Raw genomic sequence first — 27,484 nt, 5'->3', positions numbered from 1 at the left:
CTAATTTGAAACATAACCACTATATATATGCAACATTATTCTTGACTATAACTAGTAGTGATCTTGAGGCATGGTCCTGGGCTTGATAGAGGCCATTTTGAAGCATCTTCAAATAGAGCCACGAACCACACCAACATTTAATATGTTATTGTTTTAGCTAAAGAAGAAAATTAACATATATATATATATATATATATATATATATATATATATATATATATATATATATATATATGTAATTCCATCTTATTGGTGTCTTGTACACACAAGCAAGAAAATGTGCATTAACCCAAAGTCCCTGGGGCTACACTTTTATCTTTGTCTAGTAGTGGATCCTTCAAAGGTTACCAGACTCTCACTGGAACTACTGCTCTGATGTTCAGGGCATGTTGTTCTGATGGATTCCCTTTTGTAGATGCTCTGATGTCACTGGTATATCACTTTTCTCAGTGTAGTCCTGGTTGGTTGTCGGCACTGTAATTAATTGGGTTTTCAAATCAAAGCAATTTAGTAACTCAAAAATCATAAAAAAAATGAATGAGAATAATTATTCACAAGATATTCAGGGTACACTTTCTGCAAAGAAAAGTTAACTCTTCGGGTTCTTAATGGCTTCATGCAGGATGTTCATTCAGACAGCTTCTTAGTCTGGAGCAAGAGCTTTTCAACTTAGCTCTTTTGGGGAGGTTTCTGGTTCCTGGGCAGGAGCCCAAAACAATGTGTACTCTTAGATGCCAGCCAGAAAATCCTCTCCATTTTCAAAACACAATGTTTTTTTTTTATTGAAACCTAATTCCGACCACCATCTCATTGAGATTAGCATTTTCTCCTCTGTCGTTTGGAAATTACTCTTTCCTTTCTCTATCATTTTGCTTTTCTCTTTTCTTCTGAATCTCTTTTCTTTCTCCATTTTAAACCATATTTCTCTTCAATTCTCTTTTTCTTTTTTTTTCTTTTTTCTCTTTCAAATCTGTATCTCTGACTACACTCTCAATGGGAGTACCATTGTCTTCATCCTCCTTAGGTCTCTATCCTTTCGCCATCACTCACATGGGAGGGTTTCTATCCTTTCACCATCACTCACATGGGAGGGTTTCTATCCTTTCACCATCACTCACGTGGGAGGCTATATTTGTATAACTAGAGGTTTCCTTTTTCTCAAATGCCATTTCATATAAGAATAAAATAATAAACAAATCTTGTTATCTTGCGGAGGATGATTTGGATTCTCATCCATAAATAATGGTGCTGGCCATCTTGTTTTGCTCATAGGACCATTTAAAATAAACTTTTGATGGACACATAATTCTCCCCACCAGTTGTTTGTCTAACTCCGGTAATTTACCCTGGAGTTGTAGTTTTAATAGATTCTCTGACGTCAGGATTCTCAACAAGATGTCAACAGTGAAACAAAACAGATTTCTCCCCTATCAATTCAAACAATTGCGTGTGTGCATTAAGTCAATATAACAACCACCTTTCTTAATGCTCTCTCCTTCCACCACCACCACCACTACCACCACCACCACCACCACTACCATCCTCCTAACTTTTACCCTGTAAGTAAGGTGAATTGGTATTACCCGGGCATGCAACATCGTTACATACATACACACTATACATAATGAAATGGAACATTGGAAAAATAGTATTCTAACAGTATAGTATTCAACAGGTAACAAGTTTTACCTAAAACATGCAGTGAGTTTTGTAAAAGAGAAATTGAGAAAAACGAAATTTAATAACAAAACATTTCATACAAGTAAAAGAATATAAAATTCATTTTTCAATAATGGAAATGTTCATAGTGCAACACGTGTTTAGGTAAAAATCTTAAATGAACAGAAGTTTTGTGAATATGTACATATTTGTGTTTTTGGCATGGCATTGTGTATTGTGTGCATTTCCTTTGTTCTTGGAGTGCATGTGTAGATGAAACTGAACTGTTTTATTTTTTAACTGAATGCATCTGATAAGTATTGAAAAAATCCGATTAAATAATGACATTCAATTTTGATTAAAGTTAACACTTTTATACAATCTAACAAGTGCATTTGAGAAGTTTTATCACCGCACAAGCAGAAAGGTCAGACCTATATAATCAACTGTAGATTCTTTTATAAGAAGAGTTTTGTAAAAGAGAAATGTTCCTAGTGTAACACGTATTTAGATAAAGACCTTAAATGAATAGAAATTATGTAAATATGTGCATATTTGTGTTTTTGGCAGCGTGGCATTGTGTATGTGTGTGCGTTATCTTTGTTCTTGAAGTGTTTGTGTAGATAAAACTGGACTGTGAGTCGTGGGGTTCTATTCCTTCCATCACTCTCAACCACAGAAGTTCACAGGATGGTTTGGTAAAGAATGCGTTTTTAGGGTTCCTTTTCATTGAGTCGGCTGGTGACGTCTGAATTTTTTCAGCTGTCTGTTTCCTCGTTTTACAGGAGTTTCTAACTTCGCACTGGTTTATTACTTTCACGAATAGGTATTACTTTTTTGGGTTTAGAAATATTTGCACATCATATTAAAAGCTGAGAAAGAAAACGATTTTCAACGAAGTGGAGAGGGAAAGTGTAAGCAATCATAGCCATTTGCATTTTAGCATTTGTGTGATTCATTGCGTGATTAAGTCACCACACTCTTTTAAAATCGTATGTCACAGAATTAGATAAACCTAAGTTTGTTTGGAAAGCAATTCTTACAACCAGACATTTTCTCAATTTTCAAGTTTTTCCATATTCTCGTATGAATAATCTATGCTACTTTTAGTTTTTTGGGGTTTTTTTTTCATTTAATGAGTTAAAAAAAAAAATTGAAAATTATTAATTCCATTACTTCGTTCAGAGAATACTAGGTACGTGTAAAATGAATGTATAAACATTTTGATCTCTCCCTTTACTTAAAAATTTACTCAAAATCAGGAAATTAACCAATTTTAAGGAAATTTTCAGCATTTATCAAATAATGATCACACATTATTTTTTACCTAAATCTTAGTCGAAATGTATAATTTTGTTTAAACAAAAAACGCGTTTACAAAAGTTATGGTTTTCAGTAGTAAAAAAAAATGCATGAATTTATTTTTGCTTTTTTATGAAAATAAAGCATCGTAAATTGTAACAATTAAAACAAAAAAAATTTAATTTTTACAGGAGCATTATGAAAAAGTCCCTAGAATCTATATATTTATGAATTTGATATAACTTGAAAAATTAATTTATCGAACTACCGATATTATCATTGAATTAAAAATTGTTTATTTAATATTTTCACACACAGAAAAAAATTATAATTGCTAAAAATATATTTACTTTTTTTTTTAATTACATGTTTCGCATAACTTTTATATGTACAATTCTAATATTTTCCTTGCTTGCATGAATGTGAAACTTTCAGAATAGCATAATTTTTATATAATCTTGAAAAATAAAACTTTATTTTTAATTTAAAAACAGGAACAAAGAAAAATAATTAAATTAAAAAATGGTAAAAATTAGACAAACTTTCATGGTAGGAATGTACGGATGCATATCTGGAAGAAAAGAAAAACGACACCTCCTACTTCCCTTTAACTACCTGACGTCATTTTCAGAGAGCCTTTCGACTGTCTGAAATTTTGGCCTTCTGTATAATCCATTAGACGAGGACTTTTTCTGCCGGTTGAGTGAAGCAAAAATCTCTCGCTTTTGGGAGCTAATTAAGCTTCTTTTTTTTTCTTTTTTGCACAAAGAAGTTTTTTTTTTTTTTTTTTTTTTTTTTTTAAATTTAATTCAAAGTCTTAGGACTTTACTAATTATCTTTGGAATAGACCCAGAAAACTAATATTTTTCTTTCAAAGGATTTTTACAATGAATTTATTTAACTTCAAAATTTAGCTGAATTAGTTAGCTCACTGTGAAGACATTTTTCATAAGTTGTTTTTTTCACATGTACAAATATTTTTTTTCACATGTACAAATTTTTTTTTTCACATGTACAAATATTTTTTTTTCACATGTACAAATATTTTTTTTTTTATCATTCTAGAAATTAATTTTAGTCTTTAATCTTTCAAATACAATAAAAAAAAAAAAAAAAAAAGTAGTCTGAAACCTACAAAAAAAAAAATAAATCAGCTTTCAAACCTATGTCCCCCTATCTTTATCCCACCATTTTTGCCCATAGCTAGAGAATACAATCAGATTCTTTTTTTATCAGACTTATTACTACTAGAGATTTCGTGTCTGTCTGAAGTCGAAACTATACTATGACTTCTAATTGTATTTTTAGTGTTCAAGCCAAGGGAGAGTGTAATGTAGACCAAGATAAGCATATTTGTTGCTAAATGTTTAGAAAATCGGTTGAATGATACTCCCCATACCAACGTGTTTTGTAACTGGATACAAGTAAAAAATAGGTCGATTCGTAATTGATTCTAAGAAATGATTATCACGTTTAGTCGTGGCCTTTGAAAGTTAGTTTAGTTGACGATTGTAAGAAATAAATTTTCAAAAAATATGCCCATGCACCGTGTGAGGAGGAGATAGTCACTTCCAAATTACACTTAATTTTAAAATGAGCCGGTTTAAACAATGTTTTTCCGAATGTAAAACGTGTAAATTAAAAAAATTTTAAATTTGCCCTTTATTTTTGCGGAAATTCAAGGAATTTCAACAAATTTTATTTCGTTAACAAATTAAACATCTCAATGAGATTTTTTTAATACGTGGAACTAACATGGTTGCCATGTTGTGCGAACAATTAGGAGGAAAAAAAAAAAAAGAAGAATCTAGCACCACACTGAAACCTGTCAAATGATTCAACGGCTCCCCAAATTATTTTACTGGTCGATTATCTTATGCTTATCATTGTATGTAAATACGACGTTTTTTTAAACAATAGTTAAATTTAACCGATGCGTATTATAAAACCTTTGGCCATTTTGTGTTTACAAAAACAACGATAAATAAATAAATTTGGGTGTATTTCGACCAATCAGCGTTCAAGTAAAATAAAATACCACGCCCCATTCCTCTGTCATGTCGGCCATTTTAGTTAGTCAAGCTTTTTGTGGATATCACACGCAATTTCCACCGTACAAGTTCGAAATATCGGGTCGTCATAACTATTATTATTACTCGATAATCCTCGTCATGGTGAAGCGATGCGCTTGGGGTTTGTGTAAAACTGACGACCGCTATCCGGATCGTTTGGTCGGTGGGGTAAAGTTTCTACCATTTCCAAAACCTCGACGTCAACACGATAAATGCTTGCGGTGGATCGAACGGTGTGGACGGATTCCGGAACAACTTAACGTAAGAATTGTTGACGGAAACAAAAACCTCTACGTCTGTTCAAAGGTAAAAATCATTTTTTTTTTCTTTTTACACAAATGACAGAAATATATATTATTCCATAACAACATTACTTTTTAATATATTAAGATTATCTGACAAGCTCTCATGTGTTTCTCGCCTATATGTAACTTTGATCATTGAATTATTTTGTTTCCTGTTAGTCGAATATTTATTAAAAATAAAGTGAGGGAAAACTAAGATAATTTTAAAATGTCCTATGTATATAAAAAGAATCTAAACATGAGAATATTTTGTATTTCTCTCCAATCTCCCTCCCCGGGCAACGCCAGGTAAATACAGCTAATTGGTGGTAGGTTTCGTGTACACAGATTATGTCAAATTAAGTTCGTATAATGTCTAATTGGAAATAACAATGCTTTTTTTTTTTCTTTTTTTTTTTTTTTTCTTCAAAGTGATCGGAATTTTTTAAAATATAATTTCGGACCGTTACGATTTTTTGTTTGAAGGGTTTGTTTGTAAGTAATTCCAAATTTGGTTTCACTTTCATTTTGAAAATAGTCTTAATTTTCATCCGCCTGATGGAAACCACGTTTGGTTTAACGGGCGCGTGCGAAAATTTTCTTTCCAGTTACAAATAAATCATAATCCTTTAAATTCGGTTTAAAATTTTTTTCAATTAACACTTGCTTTCTAATCGGCAGTTTAAAGGTTTCAAAATAACTTCTGAATTTTGTGGGGTCAACATATAATGTGTGTGTCGATATCTCCTTGACTTGTCTCCCAATTTCGAGCCTTGTCTGCGAAATTTTAATCACGTGATTACGGTGTAGCGAGAATAAAATAACCCCTTCATCCCGCTTGTTATGGATTTAGCTAAAAATAAATAAACCAGTTATTTTTGGAAGAGGTGTGGGGAGTATTTACGATATTAAAAATCACTGTTGTTGGTACTTAACTCGTTGGGGTATGTTGCAGAGAAGCCAACAAACGAAAAAGTGTCAAAAACTAAAAATTACAATGGTGAAAGTACACTGGGGGGGGGGGGGCACCCGAAGACTTACCTTTAATAAGTTGATTACAGGAAGGTTGAAAATAAGAAAACATCTTTCAGAATAAACACCCCAGTGCACTTTCACTAATACAATAAACTAAGTGAAAAAGTGTTAAAAAAAAAAAAAAAAGAAAGATAAATAATAAAAAATACAATAAATAAACTAAAACTTAAAAAAAAATACAAATAAATGTTACTATTGCTAATAAGTTACTTTTCTACCTACATGGATCATTACTTTTTAGTACGTTTGTGAAATGATTCAAAATTGAAGAAATAAAGCGCAAGTGGAAATAAAACGAAATAGTATTTTTTTTAAAGTTTACATATGATTACACAGTTGTTTTTTTAATACTTAATATTATTAATTAATGAATTTAATAAGAATTCACAGTTGTTTTTTTTAATATAATTTTTAATAATTATTCAAAATTGAAAATATAAAAACAACACTGAAAATAATGATTTTTTTTAATAATTACATAACACTTTAAATTTAAAATCATTGTGAATTTATTCAAGCAATTCTTTATCTCGCTAAGTCAATTAACCCCACCTCCAAAATATTATCTATATATCTATAAAAGTGAAAGTGTCTGTCTGTGTACATTTCCCTATGCAATAACTGTCAATTTTTAGTCTACAGACTCGAAATTTGATATAAAGGGTATTGAGACTTGGGAAAATCTTTGTAATCCGTTTTCGGCCAGAAATTTGGCTGTTCAGGGGCCAAAGTTCGACGATTTGACCTTTGAGAACTCTACCAAACTCCTCCGCTAATTTTGGGTATAAACAATTGAAATTTTAGATATAGGCTCCTTGGACATGGATCTGACTTAATAACTTAATTTGAGCCCAAAACAATAAATGTTAAGGGGTCATAATAGGTGTCAAAGCTAAAAAAAAATTTGATCTCTACGGTCTCTATCAAATCACTCAGACAATTTCTGGTCTAAACATTTGAAATTTTACATAAAGGGTATTCAGAGATAGGGCAAGCTTTTTAATAGGTTTGGGTCGAAAATTTGAACTACCAATATATAAATGTATGTATGTATGTTTGCATATCTGCCTAAAACTTGTGACAGAGGCGACCGATTTTCCGTTTTGAAGCTCGATCCTTCAGACGATAAATACCGAAAAATTGGCTGAAAACATTAATTTCTTCACCCTCAACAGGGCACTTTTCTACAGGGAGGGGTCGCTTTTTTCGCCGATATTTTCGATAGTCTTCCCTTTTTTTTTCGATTGTCTAGCCTTAATTTAAACCTACATCACTTCCGGTTTGGTGGTGGACGTAACAACAAAGACGTCACGTTTTTTTACTCGTTCTTTTCCTTCTTTGCAGTACGGGTTTGAGCCTGCCTTTCTACTATTATTTTCTTTTTGCTCAACATACACCTCCAAACACCCAGGCAACGCCGGGCACCCATGCTAGTATGTATATATATATATATATAATAAAATGATTTTTATATCGTAAACTGCTTCAGTAATTTCTGGAACTGACTTCCTAACAAGTGGTACCCCCCCCCCCCAACACGCACACAAAAAAGAAATATATATTTTATAATTTTATATTTTTCGTAATTTTTTTTTATGTGTGTGTGTATATTGATATTCACATTAAAAACCCTTTTTTTCTATTTATTTAAAAAGAAAATACAACTTTGTTATATATATGGGTTGTGGAATTCAATTCATCTGCAAAAGATCTAGCTAATTTATGTATTAGTTTTTTTCGATTTTCTTATGGGATGATCGTCTTTAGTTAACTATTACATGTAATTATATTAATGCAGATATTCTACATGATGTATACTTTCTTAATATTTGAGTAAAAAGGTTGTATTAAACACAAACCTCTTTCTATATATATTTATGTATGCGTATATACATTTGTTTAAAAAATTTTCACTACCAAACTCCTCTGTCAGTTTTTGGTCTACAGACATGAAACTTAATATATAGGATATACAAACCCATGTGAAACTTTATATTTAGGTTTTAGCCAAGGGAAATCGGTGCAAAATGTGTAACGTAATAGCTATTGGTTCGTGTTTTAATTTTTAGCCTTGCAACAAACATATCTTCATAGCTCAGGCATTAACGTCAAAGGAAAAAGTAATTCTTAAGCTGAACGTCTTCGTTTCGATTCTCTGTGGTGGTGAGCAAGTAATTTTTTAAACTTTTTAAATCATTACTCTATATTTGGTCCAATTTAACATAATAATAAATGCGAAATCTGCATTAACCAGATATATTTAAGCGTATTTTACGACCAGGCAATGCCGGGTGGTCTGTTTTATATATATATATATATATATATATATATATGAAGTGGTGCTTATGTACTTATGTTACCGTGCTATTTTTAAATAGTATTTTTAAGTTTTATCTTTTTTGTTTATGAAATTGTAAGGTGAAAGTTCAGAATAGTTACAAAAGACCTGCCATTGCGGTAACATAAGTGCATAAGTACCAATAAAGTGATTTTTAATATATTTAAAATACCCCTCCCCTCTTCCAAAAATAACTTTTATTTTTCAACTAAATCTATAACAAGCAACACTTACTGAATAATTGATTTTATTAAATTTACTATCAGTTTAGCCCGGCTTTGTTCGGGCCCTATGTACTGTTCATAACTTCATGTGCATATGTATATATTAAAAAGTGTGCATATGTATGATAATGCCTTTCTATATAATAGGCTTCCTTAACTACTGTCGAGAAAAGTTGCTAGAGACCGCAGAGTTCAAATTTTTTTTTTCTTTGACCCTAATTTTGACCCCTTAACATTTATTGTTTTGGTTCAAATCAAATTAAAATGTCTGAGCCATATCCAAAATATCTAAAATTTGAAGTGCTTAGACCCAAAACTGGCGGAGAAGTTTGGTAGAATCTGCAAAGTTCAATGCTTTCAACCTCTTGACTTCTTGGCAGCCAAATTTTCGCCCAAAAACTGATTAAAAAGCTGAATACCCTTTTTGTAAAACTAGCGGGGGTACCCGTTGTTGCACGGGTGTTTGGTGGTGTGTGTATTTTGGGGGGGGGGGGCTCACAACAACAAAAAAAAAAAAAAAAAAAAAAGTGATATTAAACTTCTTCTTTAAAAAATCGGAAAACAAAAAAGAAACTCCCCGGCGTCGCCCATGTAGGAAAAGAAAAAAAAAAAGTTTTGGTAGGTAAGCTCGAACATGAACCCACTCACTCACCACGGCAGAGTAACAGAAAAGTGATTTAATTTAACAATTAAAACTTTAATGCGCGATTTTAATGATAATGAGGTCAAACATATCTCGCAGTCAGCTTTCGCTGCAAGGCTGGGTTTTTTTGTTTTCTTTCCCCAACTTTGGCTGTTTGTTTTCCCAAGATGTTGGGGAGGGGGAAACCAGCTCTCTATACAAAGGGGAGTGTCCCAATGAATAGCAATTGTCGGATATAAGAGGTTCCCCCCTCCTCGCATTGATCAAACTTTATTGCTTTTCTGGACATCTCTGCCACAAGTGCTAGGGAACTGCTGATATGGAATCAGTTTCGCTTTTTTATACTGAAAAGCGAAACAAAGACGCAGCGATTGAAAAAAATCTTGAAAATAACGTGTAAAAGTCGGACAAATTAAAGATAGATGTGACCTTCGTTTGTAACTTGTATATATTATGATTTAGACAGGATATAAAAAGTTTTAGGAATGAGTGAGCATGCCAAGCCCCCCCCCCCCCAAAAAAAAAAAACAACTTTGCCGGACATACACAAAAAGTGCACACACAAACATACACACACACATTTTCGCTTTTATATATATAGAGAGAGATAGATAGATTTCAAATGTTTAGACCCAAAATAGTTTGCTAGAGACCGCAAAAGTCAAATCTTTTGAACTTTGACCCCTTGGAAGCCAAATTTTCAGCAAAAAAAAAAATGATTAAAAAGCTTGCCCTATGTCTGAATAACTTTTATGTAAAATTTCAAATGTTTAGACCAAAACTTAACTGAGTTATTTGTTAAAGAATGCAGAGATAAAATTTTTTAAAACTTTGACCCCAATTATAACCCCTTAACATTTACTGTTTTGGGCTTAAATCAAATTATAAAGTTAGATCCATGTCCAAATAACCTATATATAAAATTTCAAGTGTTTAGACCAAAAATTGGTAATTCTCAAAAGTCAAATGAAAATTGAAACCCGATTAAAAAGATTTTCCCAAATCTCAATACGCCATACGTCAAATTTCGAGTCTGTAGATTGAAAATTCACACACACACACACACACACACACACACATATTTTAATTTTTATAGATATACTAGCATTTCAGCCCGGCGTTGCCCGGGTGTTCGAATGTGTCTGTTGAACAAAAAAAAAGTGGTAGTAGGAAGGTAGGCTCGAACCCGTACCGCGAAGGAGGAAAAGAATGGGGTAAAAACCTGACGTCTATGCTGTTACGACCACCGCCAAACTGGAAGCGACATTTTTTAAAATTAAGGCTAGACAATCTAAAGGATAGGATAACTTTAAAAAATATCGGCGAAAAAAGGGACTCTTCCCCCCCCCCCTGTAGAAAAGTGCCTAGTTGAAGGTGAAGATATTAATGTTTTTAGCTAATATATGTCGTATGAAAGGTCGAACTTTAAAACGATACTGATCTTGGTAAAATCCGTCGCCTCTGTCGAAAGTTTTAGGCAGACATGCAAACATTCATACATACATACATACATACATTGGTAACTAAAGATTTTTGACACAAACCGATGAAAAAGCTTGCCCTATCTCTGAATACCCTTTATGTAAGATTTCAAATGTTTAGACCAGAAATTGTCTAAGTAATTTTGAAGAGACTGCAGAGGTTAATTTTTTTTTAAACTTTGACCCCTTTTTTCACCCCTTAACATTTATTGTTTTGGGCTCAAATCAAGTTATTAAGTTAGATCCATGTCCAAGAAATCTATATATAAAATTTCAAGTGTTTAGACCCAAAATTGTTGTAGGAGTTTGGTAGAGTTCTCAAAGGTCAAATCGTTGAACTTTGACCCCTTAACAGACGAATTTCTGTCCGAAAACCGATCACATAGATTTTCCCAAATCACAGTACTCTGTATATCAAATTTCGAGTCTGTAGACTAAAAATTGACAGAGTTATTGCGTAGGGAAATGCACACACATGTTCACTTATATAGATGGATTAATATTAGTAATCACCTGATTAAAATTTTGCAGACGAGAATGAGGCTCAACTTTTAGTACACAAGGCAAGGAGAACTATATATATATATATATATATATATATATATATATATATAATTAGTGGTCTGGCAAAGTCGCAAGGGAGACCACCATGCAAAAAAAACGCAGCAAATCTTAAGCTGGGCTACCAGGACTTTTTTTTTTTTTTTTTTTTTTTTACACAGTGATCACCACTTATCAAGGCCCGGAAGCCACTCAGGGATAAGGGTTATTGCAAGTACATTACGTTAGTGAGGAGATTTTATGAAGTGTTTAATTAGGGGGGCGGTTCATTAGGAACTTGTTAACATTAGACTTGAAGACATCCAAGTTGTAGTCCGGAGGGAAGCAGGCAAACGGAACAAAGTTCCACAGGCGTGCAGTTCTAAGAAAGAAGCTTTGCTCATGAAATCCGCGTTTTGATTTAGGCACAGATATAGAGTGGGGAAAATTTTTCACGGTGGATTCAGCTAGACGGGTGTTTTTCGTGAAAGATTGGCGAGGGGGGACCAGGGATTGGAGTTCAGACGAGCACCTGCCATGAAAATAACGATAAAACAAGGATAGGCTCGCAACGTCTCTTCTGTGGGAGAGGGGTTGCAGGGTAGAGAAAAGGGCATCCCCCACTAAACCACGAAGTCTATTTTTTTACAAGGCATGATAGGCTGTTTTTAGCAGCTCCTGCCCAGATATGGCAACAGTATTCCACCCTTGGCCGTACTTGGCTTTTATATAGATAGAGAATTGCATCAGTAGTGAGATATCTTCTGGAGCGGTAGAAGGATCCCACCATCTTTCCAGCGACCTTGGCAACAGACTTGATGTACGTGTTCCATTTCAGATCAGGAGTAAAGGTCAAACCCAGAAGCTTGTCAAAACACGGGGCCTCACCCAGACGAGAGCCATCCATCACAATTGATGCCAGCTGGGGATCAGAGCGTTGATGATGTAAGGATAGGAGTTTGGTTTTTGATGCATTAAAGGTAACTAGCCACATCTTTCCCCACTGAACCACGCGCTCGAGATCAGAGGAGAGAGAATCCGAGAGAACTTCGTCATTTACAGCCTTTGATGTGTTGCCGTAGATGGTCGTGTCATCAGCATAGATGTCAACAAATGATTTAAGTATGTGTTTAGGGAGGTCATTGATGTAGATCAGGAAGAGAGTTGGGCCCAGTATTGACCCCTGAGGGACTCCAGCATTTATATTGCAGGCCTCCGATTTTTGTCCATCTACCACTACTCTTATGAGCCTATCGGAGAGAAATGATTTAATGATTGAGAAAACATTTCCAGTTATACCGTAGCTGGAAATCTTGTGAAGTAGACCCTTATGCCATACTTTGTCAAAGGCCTTTGATATGTCAAGAGCAATTGCCCTAGAAAGGAAGCCTTTGTCAAGAGATTCACTAATCCTGTGGGATATAACTGTCAGCACATCTGCGGTAGATCTTGCAGAGCGGAAACCATATTGTGTGTCACTAAGAAGGTTATTCCTGCTGAGGTGGTTGACTATTTCTCTATTTAATATTGATTCCAGCAACTTACTCATAACACAGAGAAGACTTATTGGTCTGTACTGAGATGGAGATGACTTATCACCTGAATTCTTAAATACAGGGCAAACTGATGAGGTCTTCCAGGGGGTCGGAAAGCACTTCTCCTTAAGGCAACTTCATATGATATATATATATATATATATATATATATATATATATATATATATGAAATGTAGGCAAATTTGGGCATATTTTATCAAAGCTTTGATAAAGTATGGCAGGTTTACTTCATATGATCTCCAGCTACGGTAAAGCTGGAAATGTCTTCTCAATTATTAAATCATTTCTCTCTGATAGGTTCATAAGAGTAGTGGTTGATGGGCAGAAATAAGAAGCTCTGTATTAATGCTGGAGTCCCTCAGGTGTCCATCCTGGGCCCAACTCTCTGCCTGATCTACATAATGATCTTCCAAATCACATCCTCACATCATTCATAGACATCTATGCTGATGACACTACTATCTATGGTAGCACATCTAAGACAGTAAACGACCAAGTTCTCTCCAATTCTCTCTCCTCTGATCTTGAACAAGTGGTACAATGGGGAAAGAGGTGGCTTGTACTTTTAATGCATCTAAAACCAAGCTTTTATCTTTACATCATCAACGCTCTGATCCACATCTGGCATCAATTGAAATGATTTGCTCTCGTCTTGAGGAGGCCTTATGTTTTGACAAGCTTCTGGGCTTGACCTTTACTCCTAATCTTAAATGGAACACATACATTAAATCCATTGCCAAGGCCGCTGGAAAAATGGTGGATCCGTCTATCGATCCAGTAGATATCTCACTGCTGATGCAATTCTCTGTCTATATATGAGCCAGGTACATCCAAAGATTGAGTACTGTTGCCACATTTAGGCAGGAGCTGCTAGAAAGAACTTATCCTGCCTTGATAGAGTTCAAAATAGACTTTGTATCCTCGTAGGGATGTCCTTTTCTCTTCCCTGCAACCTCTTTCTTACAGAAGAGATGTTGCAAGTTTGTCTCTGCTTTATCGTTATTTTCATAGCAGGTGCTCGGCTGAGCTCCATTCTATGCCCCCCCCATCCTCGCCAAACTTTCACAAGAAACACCCGTCTAGCAGGAAACACTCACTAATTTCCTCCACTCTTTATGTGTGCCTAAACCTAAATGTAGATTCCATGAGCAAAACTTCTTTCTTAGAACTGCATGCCTATGGAATTGTCTTCCGTTTTTCTACTTTCCATCTGACTACAATATGGTTGTCTTCAAGTCTAACGTAAACAAGTTTTTGATGAGCCGTTCCATATAAGTTAACAAATTTACCGAATCTCCATTACTAACGGTTACTATGTAACACCAAAGAGGGGCCACATCAGATCAGTAGGGTAGATGTGACGTTTTTTTGTGTTGAATGTAATATTCAATCCCGGGCGAACACCGATTACAGAAAAAAAAAAAAATTTTTTTTTGGTTAATATCTTTATGTGTCAAAATCTTGTTGTTGAGATACCATACGGTCGGGGGATAAAAATAGAAATCGCATGCTAAACTTCAAAGCGAAAGATTACTTGAAACATTTTTTAACCAAAATACGCTCGCATTTGAACTAAACGAGCCAACACAAAATATTCCGAAACAGAGATTGGAAATGTCGGTCGGCTTGAAATGTGTTGTTTGACAGGTGAAATGTCGGATCGTTTTTGATCTGAGAAACACACACACACACAAAACAGATCAGGCCTGATAAAAGAATTAATGACGTCAGCCCAAGGTTCGACATGAATTGTTTTTCAATATGAATTATCTAAAAATGTCTTTTGGCAAATTGTTTTGGGCGCTAAGGGGAATTCTGACATGTAAAGAATATTTCTTTTAAAAATCACACGGATGTTTTTACAAAACAAATAATTCAAAGCGGAAAGAAGATCAAACGGATATTTTTAAATAGATGAAAGCTGGTGATCTATTACAAGCTAAAAAATAATATTTCCTCTGATTATCAGTTGATAATGTGGAAAAAACCATTATCGAGAAGGCGGGGTCAGGCAAGTTGGGGAGGAGTCAATTTGATTTTGGAAATTGGGGGCGGAAAAATAATACCTGCCACAGGCTAAATTGACCAATGAGAAGGAATCAGGTGGATTGTTATCAATCAATTTGATTGGTCGAAGACGAACGTAGGCGTCGTCATTATTCAAGGGTTTTACTATATAAGATCTGTAAAACTCGATTTAATCAGATAGAAGAAGAGAGAAGACAGAGAGAGGTCTTTGGAGAGACAGAGAAAAAGGTCTCGGTAGAGGAATCCAGCCGCCCAACTTCTCTCTCCCCCTCGCTGGTCGCCAGAGAGCTCAATTTGCAACTTAATAGAATTCAGAGGACCTAGGAAGAGACCAGCCAGAACACCTTAACGATAATTACAACGGTCCGCAACTCCAACCGAGTATTTCAACAAGAAGAAGCTCATTCACAAATCTAATTGCTTGCTTCCATTTAATCTTCAATTGTACATACGTCTGTAGATAATCATTTATGAATTTCCTAAATACATTACATATCAACCAACCTCCGGAGTTTGTTTGCTGATGTGCTGTTGTCCCATGTAACTTTATTTCTTTTACTTGCCACTTGTGATCCCGTTCCCGTCAACAAACACCCAGTCAACAGGACGACCAACTAGACGATCAAGAAGAACAGGCCTTGAGGACCGTGCAACCGAGAAGAGTCCTCCAACGCCTTGACGAGGACTCACTGGGTGACGCGACGTACCAACGGTTGGCAGACCTGGTTGCCCAGTCGACATAATTAATTACCCTGTGACTAGGATAGTCATAATTGGGCATCAACCCAGGGTTAAGATTATAACTGGGCCGCGATCAGAGGTTTAAGGTCGTGTAAGGTCACAACTATATTGTCCAATTTCTACTCTTTAACCCTTATCCTCGAGTGGCCTCTTGGTCTTGATAAGTGGTGATGCCTATGTAAAAAAAAAAAAATTATTGATTTGAAAATATAGGTTATTTTTTTACCAATTGTAATGAAATTTCATCCATATATCCAACATGATCTTCGAAAAGCATGCAAATTTTCATGTTTCGTCCCATAGAACCAAAGATATGAGCATTTCAATATTCAATTTGACTGCCAGTGTGTGTGTGTGTGTGTGTGTATACCACCTTTTTTGGCAATTTGATAAGTTCCAAATCTCAGCGACTATTGGTCAGAATTTAACAAATGGAGGTTCGTTGTAAAGGTAATGACCTGAATTGTATAGTGGGCTATGTGACATTTGCTCTTAAGGTTGCACATTAAGGGGATTATCCAGAGCCTATTTTTAGCACATTTTTACAGCCATAAAATGATTCAATCATAGTCATTTGTTTTCCTAGTTTTGCATATGAATTACAAAATATCTGATATTTCCCCCAAACCTCTGGCCTTGCTGCTATAGTTTCAAATGATTTGAAATAACAGCAAGGGGAGACGTGATTCAAAATATTTCTCATGTTATATCTCCCCTCGTTGGTTTTCATACATAAAGTAAATTTCACAGTGTATAAAGATTATTTGATACTGGAGATATTCATACTCGTACTCCATTACGCAGGAGAGATATAACATATGAGAAATATTTGGAATCAAGTCTCCCCTTACTGTTATTTCAGATCATTCGAAAACGGTCGGAGGTTTTGGCGAAATTTAGAATACTTGTATATATCGTGGATCTTCGAAATTGAAAAGTCATTTTGAATTCTTTAAACGGCGAAAATAAACAGGGCATATGTGCAATAGAAATAAAGAAATTCAGTTTAAAAAAAAACAATTTTTTATTATTGTTGTTGAATTATTTTGGCCACCACTAAACTAACATGTTGAAGTTCATTAAAAATACTACGACCATTGCACTTGCAGTTGCACGTGAGAATGTTCGAACTGAGTTCCCTTTTGACGCATATGAAAATTATATATAAAAAAAAATTCCCAATAGAATTCAACTAATCTCCATGCAAATATGTTTACTCACATTTTTTAATTAAAAATTTTTTATCTAATATTATATTTTTGCTTTATCAATTAAAAGTGAATAGCACTTTGAGGAATAACTCTTCATAACGAATTTCCTCTTTTGAGCTTTTCGCAATGTTAATGCATATTTATTTATCAGCTGTTTGCATCGTTCGGTGCATCTATACAATAGTGCCACGATCGGAAAAGAATGCGCTTGTTTTTTTTTTTGTTTTTGTTTTTTTAAACAAATATGAACCTAAAATACTTCACTATGTTCTAACCAAAAGTTATTCGAATTGACAGTTTAAAGGCTTCAAAATCACTTATGAATTTCGCACGGCCATAATAGTCATTGTGTAAGTTTAATAATACAGGTTGGTGTTAAGAGTTCGAAAGTAATTTTGAAGTCTTTAAATTGCCAAATATCTAAAGTTAAAGTTGGATAGTAATGGTTAAATTTTGCTTCCAAACCATATTTATCGCCGACGCCGCCACCGAGTATTTCAATTTAATGTTAAAATTCAATGTTAAATTAAAATCAACGTATTAATAAAGCCTTTTAATATAATAAAATGACCGCATGATGTATGATCGTATTTGCATAAAGACAAATTGGAACGGTTTTATTTCCAAGATCTCGATCCTGGCCCAAATCCGGTAACTTCTTTTTATTTTAAACATGAAGAATGCTTAAATTCTCGCTTTTAAAACCCCGAACCAATTTTTACTTTAGCTATTTTTTCTCTTCTCTCGGCAAAATCCTCTCTTTAAATAGAAATTTATGAACAGGAATTATCGGTCATTGTTTTTCTCGACTTGATTTTAAAGATAGAGGTTATTTTTTAGTCTGATTTTCATTTCGATCATTTCGATGAAATTTGCTATAACGTAATTGCTTTTGACGTATGTGCGTGTAACATGATTTTTAATTAAAACTAAATAAGTTGTTTGTGGAATAGTGCTGAAGCTCATTTCGCTTGGAAATAGGAATTCGCATTATTTCTTTTCTTATACATAAAAATATGTAAGTGGTGGTCAATTCTTTTGCTAGAAATCGGAACTAGTGACTTGAAGTTTTATCGGAGAAATTTCGTTTCCGAAAATTGTTTTCGTGAAGTTCTTCAGATTTCTAAGATTATTTAGAGGATTTTTAATTATTGCGAATTATTCATTAGATTATTTAACACTATATTTTTTCCATTTTTAATATGAATATTACATAAATATTTAATACTTATTCAATATCAGTTACTTCCGGTGAAAATGACGCCATTTTTCCATGTCACGTGACGCCGGTACAAACAACGGCTTGAATATTTCACGAAAAACAAATCGACGATTGATTTTCCTTTTTTACGTCGTAGACCATAAGTTTTTTGTTTATTTATTTATTTATTTTTTTTAACTCTTTCTTATCCTCTTAATTAAGAAAAAAATAATAACAATCGTGTCTCCACCATGGTTACCAAACGTTGTGCGTGGGGTACTTGTCGCAGCGATAGTCGGTACAAACACAAGCCTCACATGCTAGGAGTATTTTTTCTATCTTTCCCGAAACCGAAGAAAACCCTGGATAAATGTCTGCGGTGGATCGCGGCCTGTTGTCGCCCGTTTTATCAATTGAATGTTAGTAAAATTAAATCCCATCACTTTGTGTGCTCCAAGGTAAGAAAAAGATCATCTCTTTATTGATAAAGTAAAAGTGTGTGTGTGCTTTCGGGAATACAAGAAATTATACACACACACACACACACACACACACACACACACACACACACACTAAACCTTTTGGCCCGTTGACTTAATGAGTGCTTTATGCCAAATTTCTAGAGTAAATGTGGTAGTATGGTGATTAATCCCTAACTGCATCGAACGTATTATATAATACTTTGTTTGCTACACTTTATCATAACGGGTTTATTCAGAATTTTAGCCAGATCAACAGCAGTTCCCAATAAGTAGAACAGACAGATAGACGGAGTGTATATATATATATATATATATATATATATATATATATATATATATATATATATATATATGGTAACTGGATCATTTTAATACTTCTACGCTTTCACCATCAACACTTAGATCCCCAGTTTATTCAAATTGAAATGAATGGCTCTTTCCTTAAGGAACATCTTCCTTTGATCAGGTTTTGGGATTGACCTTCACTTCTAGCATGAAGTGAAAAGCTTGTATCAAATCCATTGTACAGTCGCTAGAAAAAAATAGGTAATTTTACAACCCCCTAAAATAACTCACACCTGATGCAGTCTTCTACCTGTATAATAGTCAAATACGGTATAAGAGATTAGATTGTTGCCACATCAGAGCACGATTTTTTTGCATTGGTAGAGTACAAACCAACTTTGAAATCTAGTGGGGAGGGGGTGTCCTCTTTTCTTTCCTACAGCTACTTTCTCACAGAAGAGACACTGCTAGTCTTTCTCTACTCGGTTGCTATGTTCATGATAGGTATTTGACTGAGCTTCAAACTATGGTTCCTCCCCTCCTGTAAAACATTCATAAAACTCGTCTGTCTACGACAACTATCAATAATTTCCCATTCTCCTTTAGTGTATCTAAAACTAAACAAAGCTTGCATGAACAAAATTTCTTTGCTAGGATTATTTATCTGTGGAATACAATACATATGGCTGTTTCACAGTTAACTACAACATAGTCGTTTTCAAGTTCAATGTAAACAAATATACAGGTAAAATTAATTCTCTGAACACAAGTTTTACACCACTTTTAATGGCACTTTAAGATTAAAATCAAGATATAATAAGAGAATTCTTGTTCCAATTTTAATCAAAATACATTGCGTGATTTTGATTTCAATAAATGTGTAAAATTTAAATCTTCAGGACCTCTGGGTAGAATTTTGCTTTTTTTTTGTCATCTAATAATTATGCATCCAGTTTAATTTGAATCTGAAATATTTGAATTTTCAAAAAGGAGGTTATATCGATATTATACTCGCTTTAAAATTAAAATACTCTAAATAAAGTGAAGTTTGGAAAATGTTTATTAATGAATGTCTAATAGCTGCTATCAAATGAAATTTCACAAAAATAGGAGGAATCTGAATTTTCACAAAAGTCTCCCACCTTTGCATTATAGTCCACACCCTTATTCTTAGTAGCTGTGTTCCAAAGTTCATCATGATTGGTTCATTAGTTTAGAAATGAATTCTATGCATACACATATTTAACATTATATATATATATATATATATATATATATATATATATATATATATATATATATATAAGCATACTAGCAGGGTGCCTAGTGTTGCCCTATCATAAAATATACAAGTATATGCAGATTTTGTATTTATTGTTATAGAGCAAATTCTCTATTTATTATTATATTGTATCCAATATATAGTAATGATTTAAAAAGTAAAATGTTTTTAAAGATATGACTTGGGTGCGATCAGCTAGAATCGAAACCAAAACATTTAGCGCTCTAGCCTTAGCCATTACCATCTGAACTATTGTCATACGGATTAGAAATGGTTAAAAATAAGCAGAATAAGAAACACTAAAACGAACGTTAACAATCATATTTAAAAAATAATTATATACATGATTTATTGTTTTTTTAAGCAACTCCTCTGACAATGTATCCACATGAACAACGTCGGGTAAAATATTTGGTGGTTCAATTAGATAACAATTTTCGTTAATTACAATAGATACAATTCTAATTTCGTGCCGATTTGTTATTCTGTAGTAAAGAAATGGTTCGTTTAGTGAAAGTAAAATATTTTTTATTTTCGATTTGTGAATCGAAACTGGGCAACTATCGTTTTGAAAACTCAATTGTTATTTACTCCGATTGAATTATCTTCACTTGTCAGTTATTACAGAAAAACACTTTAATAAATGCGAAAATTTGAAAACAATATTTATTTTTCTTCACTAAAACTATCTTCTAATGCTGTTATTATTTCAAGAGGCACCAGGTATTCATACTATAACTTTAATGTGTACCGGTGTTACTTAATTTATGACGTCATAAAGGATTTTCCTGATACCCCAGTACCATAGATAAAGTTTCCTATTAAGGTCACTAAACCACGGCCATAGCCGTGACTAAACCCATTTTACTGTAAATAATTTAGGTGACTGGAATATAAATCGATCCAAGTTTTTTTTTTTTTTTTTTTTTTTTTTTTTTGTCTTTGTTCGATGAGGAAGTTTTATCATTAGATTCCTACCTCATCTATTTTTTTTTCTTTACGGAAGTAAATATATGCGCATGCGCTGTGACAGTTTTATCGTTTTATTCCTTAGTGAAGCTTACTTTACTTTTGTCAGATGTTTTAATAAGTACACTTATTTCGATCTTATTACTTACTACTGTTTTTATATGTCAATATGAAGTAAAGATATATGGATATATATGAAAAAAATAAGCTTTTTTATTTTTCTCAGAAATTCTTTCCTTTCCTCCTGTCTGAAGCCACCATTGTTGATAATTATGATAAAATGTGCGTCTGCGTCATAGAGACTCTTACACGTTTTTAAAATGCATTTTTGCTGTCAAGTATTCAAGATATTACTTTTATTTGACTATGCATACTTATTCAGTTAATGGGTGATAATCAATCATGCTTGTGAGAGGATGTGTGTTATGTAAGATAATCCCTAGCGCTTAAAATTGAACTTAATTTTAACAAGGAATTTAATGTCGTCTCTACTTTTAATCCAGTCCGCTTTTGACTTATTTATTTTGATTGCGTGATTCATACCAAATCGTTTACTACTACTACTTCACACATTTTTATTTATATTCTCCTCACTAAACGAATACTAATAATATTAAAATTGCCACTTTCTCTGACTATGTCTGATTTGATTCGAAAAAGAAAGACGGAAGCCCAGAGACGTCGAAGGCAAGCAATGTCTCCGGCCAGGAAAGAAGTCATGAAACGACGAGCAGCTGAGGCGCAAAGACGAAGGCGGGCAAATATGACACTCGAGGAGAAGGAAAGAGAAAGGGAGGCCGGTCGGGAAAGATACGCTCGAATGGTTACTTGTAGACGACTAATCAGGAACAGTAAACATCAGTTTTTAATCGAAAACATGATTTTGTCAAAACAATTGCTGGGTAAACGAGACCCATCTTGTTATCCTGTTCTTAAGGTGAGCTCACACCGTTTAATAACATTCCCTAATTTTTTTCATTCGTTTTATAAAAAAAATTGTTTTATTTTGACTTTTTAGCTGTGTGTGTTTTTATATATTAATCACTTGGATTATTTTGAGTATTACTTTTCAACACATTCTTCATAGTAGTGCCTCCTTTACATTTGAGCTATGCGATTGGTTAATTGGAAAATTGCATCCGAGAAATTGGTCGCCGGTTACTGTCGAGTTCGTCGCCTCCTTAAGCCTGGTGTGATACAATTATTCAAATTTGGAGGGCCTTTTTTTCTGTATAATAATTAGGGGGGAAAAAAAAACAACAAAAAAAAAAACGCTCTTCTGTTCAACATGACTACCTGTACGCTAATGATTTCAGAGAAAGGCAAATATAAAGTCATGGATAAAAAGAAATTTCTTTATACTAAGAATAAAGAAAATGCTGCTGGGTCTACTATCTATTGGAGGTGTGAGTATCGTACGTGCAAGGCTCGACTTCATACGACGCCATCATTTCAAGAATTAAAATCTATTGGATTACACAACCATCCTCCTCCAACGATGGCACAAGTAAGTGCTTGCGAGGATTTTTTTTTTTTTTTTTTTGCGTACTTAGAATAAACAATATTAGATTTGAAATGCCTTTTCTTAACAACTGTATATATTTTAAAGTAAGTATTAAAAAAAACAGTTTGAAAACAATGACAATTTTTCATGTCAGTTTTACAACTGATCATGAAAGTTTTTGTAAAATATTATCAAATAAATGACAGCATACTTTCATGTGATAAATTGACCTCTGCCCACCCGTATTGATATCTGCCATTCAAAGAAACTTATTTTAAGGTTTTAAATTGCAAAACAACCTTTTTACGAACTAATTATAATAAAATTATTCTCCGAATCTATTTGTTGATCGGAAGAGAGAACTAAATCTGTGAAACAAGTTAAAAGCTGTGTGTGATATTTAGCCTTTCGTCTCTCACTGCCACGATTCTAGTTTAATGTGGAGTGTGGTCATTCACAATTAACAAAATTGGCCGGTGAAATATGGGTTAAGTCGATGGAGGTTATGACTATGATGATGGCCTTTCGACAACAGGTACTACTCTGTGATCTGAAAGCTGTATTTGGTAAACAAAGAAAAGTATCCTAACTAAAATACTATATATCGGTCCTTGTGACCCTTATTTGTTTTTAATAATTGATTTGTTTAACGTTATTTTCTAATCTCGATTAGAAAAAAAAACTTATTTTGATTGTTAGTAACTCATAAAAACCAATTATCATCCAAAAGTGTTTGCAATTATTATACTGTTTTTCCAACATATAATTACAACTAAATTATGTTAGAAATCATAGTCGATGTACTGTGCTGAAAAATGACGTTTTTTTTTTTTTGTTGCGATTAATGTTTCTTTTCACTCTTAATAATGTTTACATAATTTAAGAAAGAGCTACAACGAATTGGCTAGTTTAGTAGTAGCGTTGACTCGGGAGGCGTGTGTGCGCTCGAGCGTTAACTCGAGCGTCGTCCGTGCTGTCGCCGTTGTGTACTCTTCCTTCTCTCTATTTCGAATAAGTCTTCTTGCTGTTGTAAAGCAACCAGCTCGTTTTTTCTCACTTAACCTTCCCCCTCCCTCTCATTATTCATCTCTCCGTCATGGTGCGCCGATGTGTCTGGGGTTTGTGCAATGCAGACGAAAGATACCCAGAACGTGTAAATGGGGGCTTTTTCCTTCCGTTTCCAAAGCCACGCACCAAGTTAGAAAAATGCCTACGATGGATTGAGGCTTGCGGTCGTCCTTACTCTCAGCTAAATGTGTTCAGGATTGATCAGAATAAGTATGTCTGTTCCAAGGTAAGATAATCAACTGAACACTAAACTGTGACGTGAACAAATAACAATAAAAATAATAATAATAATTCGGGAGAGACAGAGAGAGAAAGATGTGGAACTATTTTTTTTTTCTTTCCTTCTCTCATTTTGATAGTAGTAGTATATTTAAAACTTGAAGTATACGCGTCGCATGACTACTGCTACTACATATCCCCCCCCCGCCTCAAAATATCATCTTCATTAAAGATTGATTTTACAAGAATTATTATCGATTGCATTGTTTATAAAACATCGATATTATTGTAAAAGGACAGCTATATTTTGTGTGAAATTGATTTAATTTATTTTCCGTTATAATTTTTACTTAGATTTGTTTTCTTTACATATACAATTCTATACTTTATAGGAGTTTATAAACCTCATATTAAACAATACACATTTTCTTAATTGCGTTCACTCACTAGTCGTTCAATATTTTATAATAAAAATACTAATATGAATCTAAAACTGACTTTATTAGATTATTCAAAAAATGAAATATCTCTGTATTCAATATTTAAGTAATTAATTTACAATGCTTATTGAAATAATACTCCTCAGTAAATAGAATTTATGCAGAATTGTTATTGTTTCGCAAAGTAAACACAAAATTCGCATGTTGCACTTATTTTCGGTTATTTTCCTAAAACCTCTATACAGTAAAAATCACGTTATATTATTTTTTTTAACTGTGCCATAAAACAACTGTTATTATTTGACGACGAAGTGATTTTTTTTTTTATGGTTAAAAAAAAAATTTTTTTTTGTTCCTGCATCACATTTAAATTTACTTATTTATGAGACTTGTTTTCATCTGAGGATCTTTGTCTAGCCAACAATTATATAGTTAATTTATCTTCGTTTAAGGCGAAAAAATAGTGTCAATCCTCGCGCCATTTCTGTAAACGTTTCATGGTAGGTTTGTGACGTCATCATTTTTATAGTGCACAAAAATGTCATCTTATTTTCATGCTGGACAAAATGATACATTTTGAAATGATTTGTGAAACTTATTTTCTAAATAAGTCGAAATTAAACGAAAACGTTTATAAGATAACGGTGTTTTTTGTTTTCTTTTTTTGTAAGCAGAACAGTAGAACACGAACATAGCAATCTTCTTTCTTCCCCTCTAAACTAAATTTTGTTTTTATGTTTACTATTTTCTACTAGTTGTGTCAAGAAAACTTAAAAAAATAAATAAATAAAAGGAACTCATTTATTTATTTCAATATGGCCGAACCGCGACGCCGAGTAACCCTTTCGTTGGGGAGAAAGGCCGAAATCTTACAGGAAATTGATGACGAGCGTTCTCGGGGCACAGTCGTAAATCAACGGGAGCTTGCCCTACGCTACGGTATCGCCAAGTCAACTCTCAACAAGATGATAAAAGAAAAACCGGTTATTCATTGGGATTTCGTCTATGGACCCATGAATAGTAATCGAAAACGAAAACGAATCGGGAAGGATTCCGATATTGAGGTTTTCCTGACGCATTGGCTGAAGTCACTGAGCGAGAGTGGACGGAGTGTCGTCCATCGTGGTTTGGTGAAGAAAATGGCCGGAAAGTTCGCAACTCGGTTGGGTAAATTAGAGTTTCGACCCACCAACGGGTGGGTAACACGTTTCGTCCAACGAACTAATCTTGATTGTAAAATTACCGATGATGATAGTCCAGGAGATCAGGAAGAAATAACAATGGATTTCCCACTGACAACTAAGGTAATAAAAACTAAAACTTTTAATCGTCATAAGTTCTAAAGCATTAACCACTTATATTATTGCATGATTTTATTATTTATTTATTTATTTTTTTGTACGTACAGGTAAAGTTGAGATTTTAAAATTCCCCGTCCTAACATACATATAAAGTTTCATATTTCATCAAACAAGTATTGACGTTTAATTTAGGTTAATCTTTATAATACTCACCGAATGATATAACTTATTTTTTTATCGGTGAAGTTTGTAAAGATTCTTATTTACTTTTGATGACAAATCATTTGCTAGTTGTGTGTAGATTCTTATATTTTTATAAAAAATACTTCGCTTTATTTTTTTATTTCACAATAAACAAAAGTTCCGGAAATGGGTTATTCCTTGTATTTCCAAGGTCGTTGGGGGTGAGGGGGTATTTTATATTTATGGATTTAAGAACATAAAAAATGTTTTATCCATTTAAGATATAAAATTCTTAGACTTTACATTTTGAACAATTTATAAAAAAAATATATATATATATATAAATGTCGAGGCAGAGGTGATTAAAAGTTATATTCTGTGTTCATTTTTGTTTTAGCGTTTCAAATAATTGTTCTTTCGACAAACCAGAAAAAATTTGAAGTTTTTCGTGCCCCGCCCACCCTCTATGGTAACCTTGGTTACCAACTGACTTGTGAGAAGTGCGCCTGTCACGTGGTCGGCCATCTGACTGAGGTCTTACAAAGCGTTGATTTGTGAGGCTTTTTTTTTTCCATCTTGTGAGAGAGAGAGATAAGAGACTTTTATTTCATTGTTAATTTATCAAGTTAAAAATCGTTGCGGTCAACTGCTTTTTAATTTTGATTTAGTCAGTTATTTTTTTTTTTACGTTAAAAATAATGGGTCGTCGTTGTGCTTGGGGTTTATGCAGAGCCGATGAAAGATACCCAAATCGTTTAGATGGGGCGTTCTTCTTACCATTTCCGAAACCGCACAGTCAACTCACAAAATGTATTCGTTGGATCCAGGCATGTGGCAGGCCTTATTACCAATTAAATGTTAGCAAGATCGATAAGAACAAATATGTGTGTTCCAAGGTAAGACGACATAATGCCCCCCCCTCACCTCACTGCATTAAAAAAAAAAATGGATTTCATTTTCACTTCTGTTGAGTTATTTTGGTTTTTTGATATGACTAGAGAGCAGGCGAAATTTCATTCTTTTGAACATTACTTTCTTTTCGCTTGAAAAGAAAATGTAAAATCACAAATTTCAAGAGCTAAGCACAAATGTCGGCCTGTTTTTTTTATTTTTTTTTTATTTTAATGAAAAAGATAAAATATGGCTCATTCGTAAAGAAAGCATTAATCTTTCGATCGCTATACCTTTGTATCAAAGAACCCATATAGATTATAAATTGTGTAAATTTTGGATGTATATAGTATGCTGTTTAAAAATGAAGTACTTCTACAAGATTTGAACCGAACCATACTTTTGTCGTTTGATTAAAATTCTGTAGAAGTACAAAAATTCTTTATCGATGTTATTAATAAAAGACTTTGTTCAAGTAACGTTTTCAGTAAATGTCCAGACCGAAACTTTTTGTAAATTTCATTTACCTCTTCCCCTTAATATAA

General features: G+C 33.6%; 1 protein-coding gene across 1 annotated transcript in view; it reads left to right on the top strand.

Moving 5' to 3' along the window:
* Positions 1-27,484, top strand: part of LOC145239872 (uncharacterized) — a 160,102-nt gene that overhangs the window by 42,678 nt on the left and 89,940 nt on the right. The gene's annotated exons all lie outside the window — the stretch shown is intronic.

This window comes from Euprymna scolopes, chromosome 19, assembly GCF_053919585.1.
Source record: "Euprymna scolopes isolate OS-2025 chromosome 19, ASM5391958v1, whole genome shotgun sequence".
Classification (NCBI taxonomy): domain Eukaryota; kingdom Metazoa; phylum Mollusca; class Cephalopoda; order Sepiida; family Sepiolidae; genus Euprymna; species Euprymna scolopes.
The sequence above is the reverse complement of the archived record's forward strand: the minus strand, read 5'-3'. Positions and strand labels throughout refer to the sequence as shown.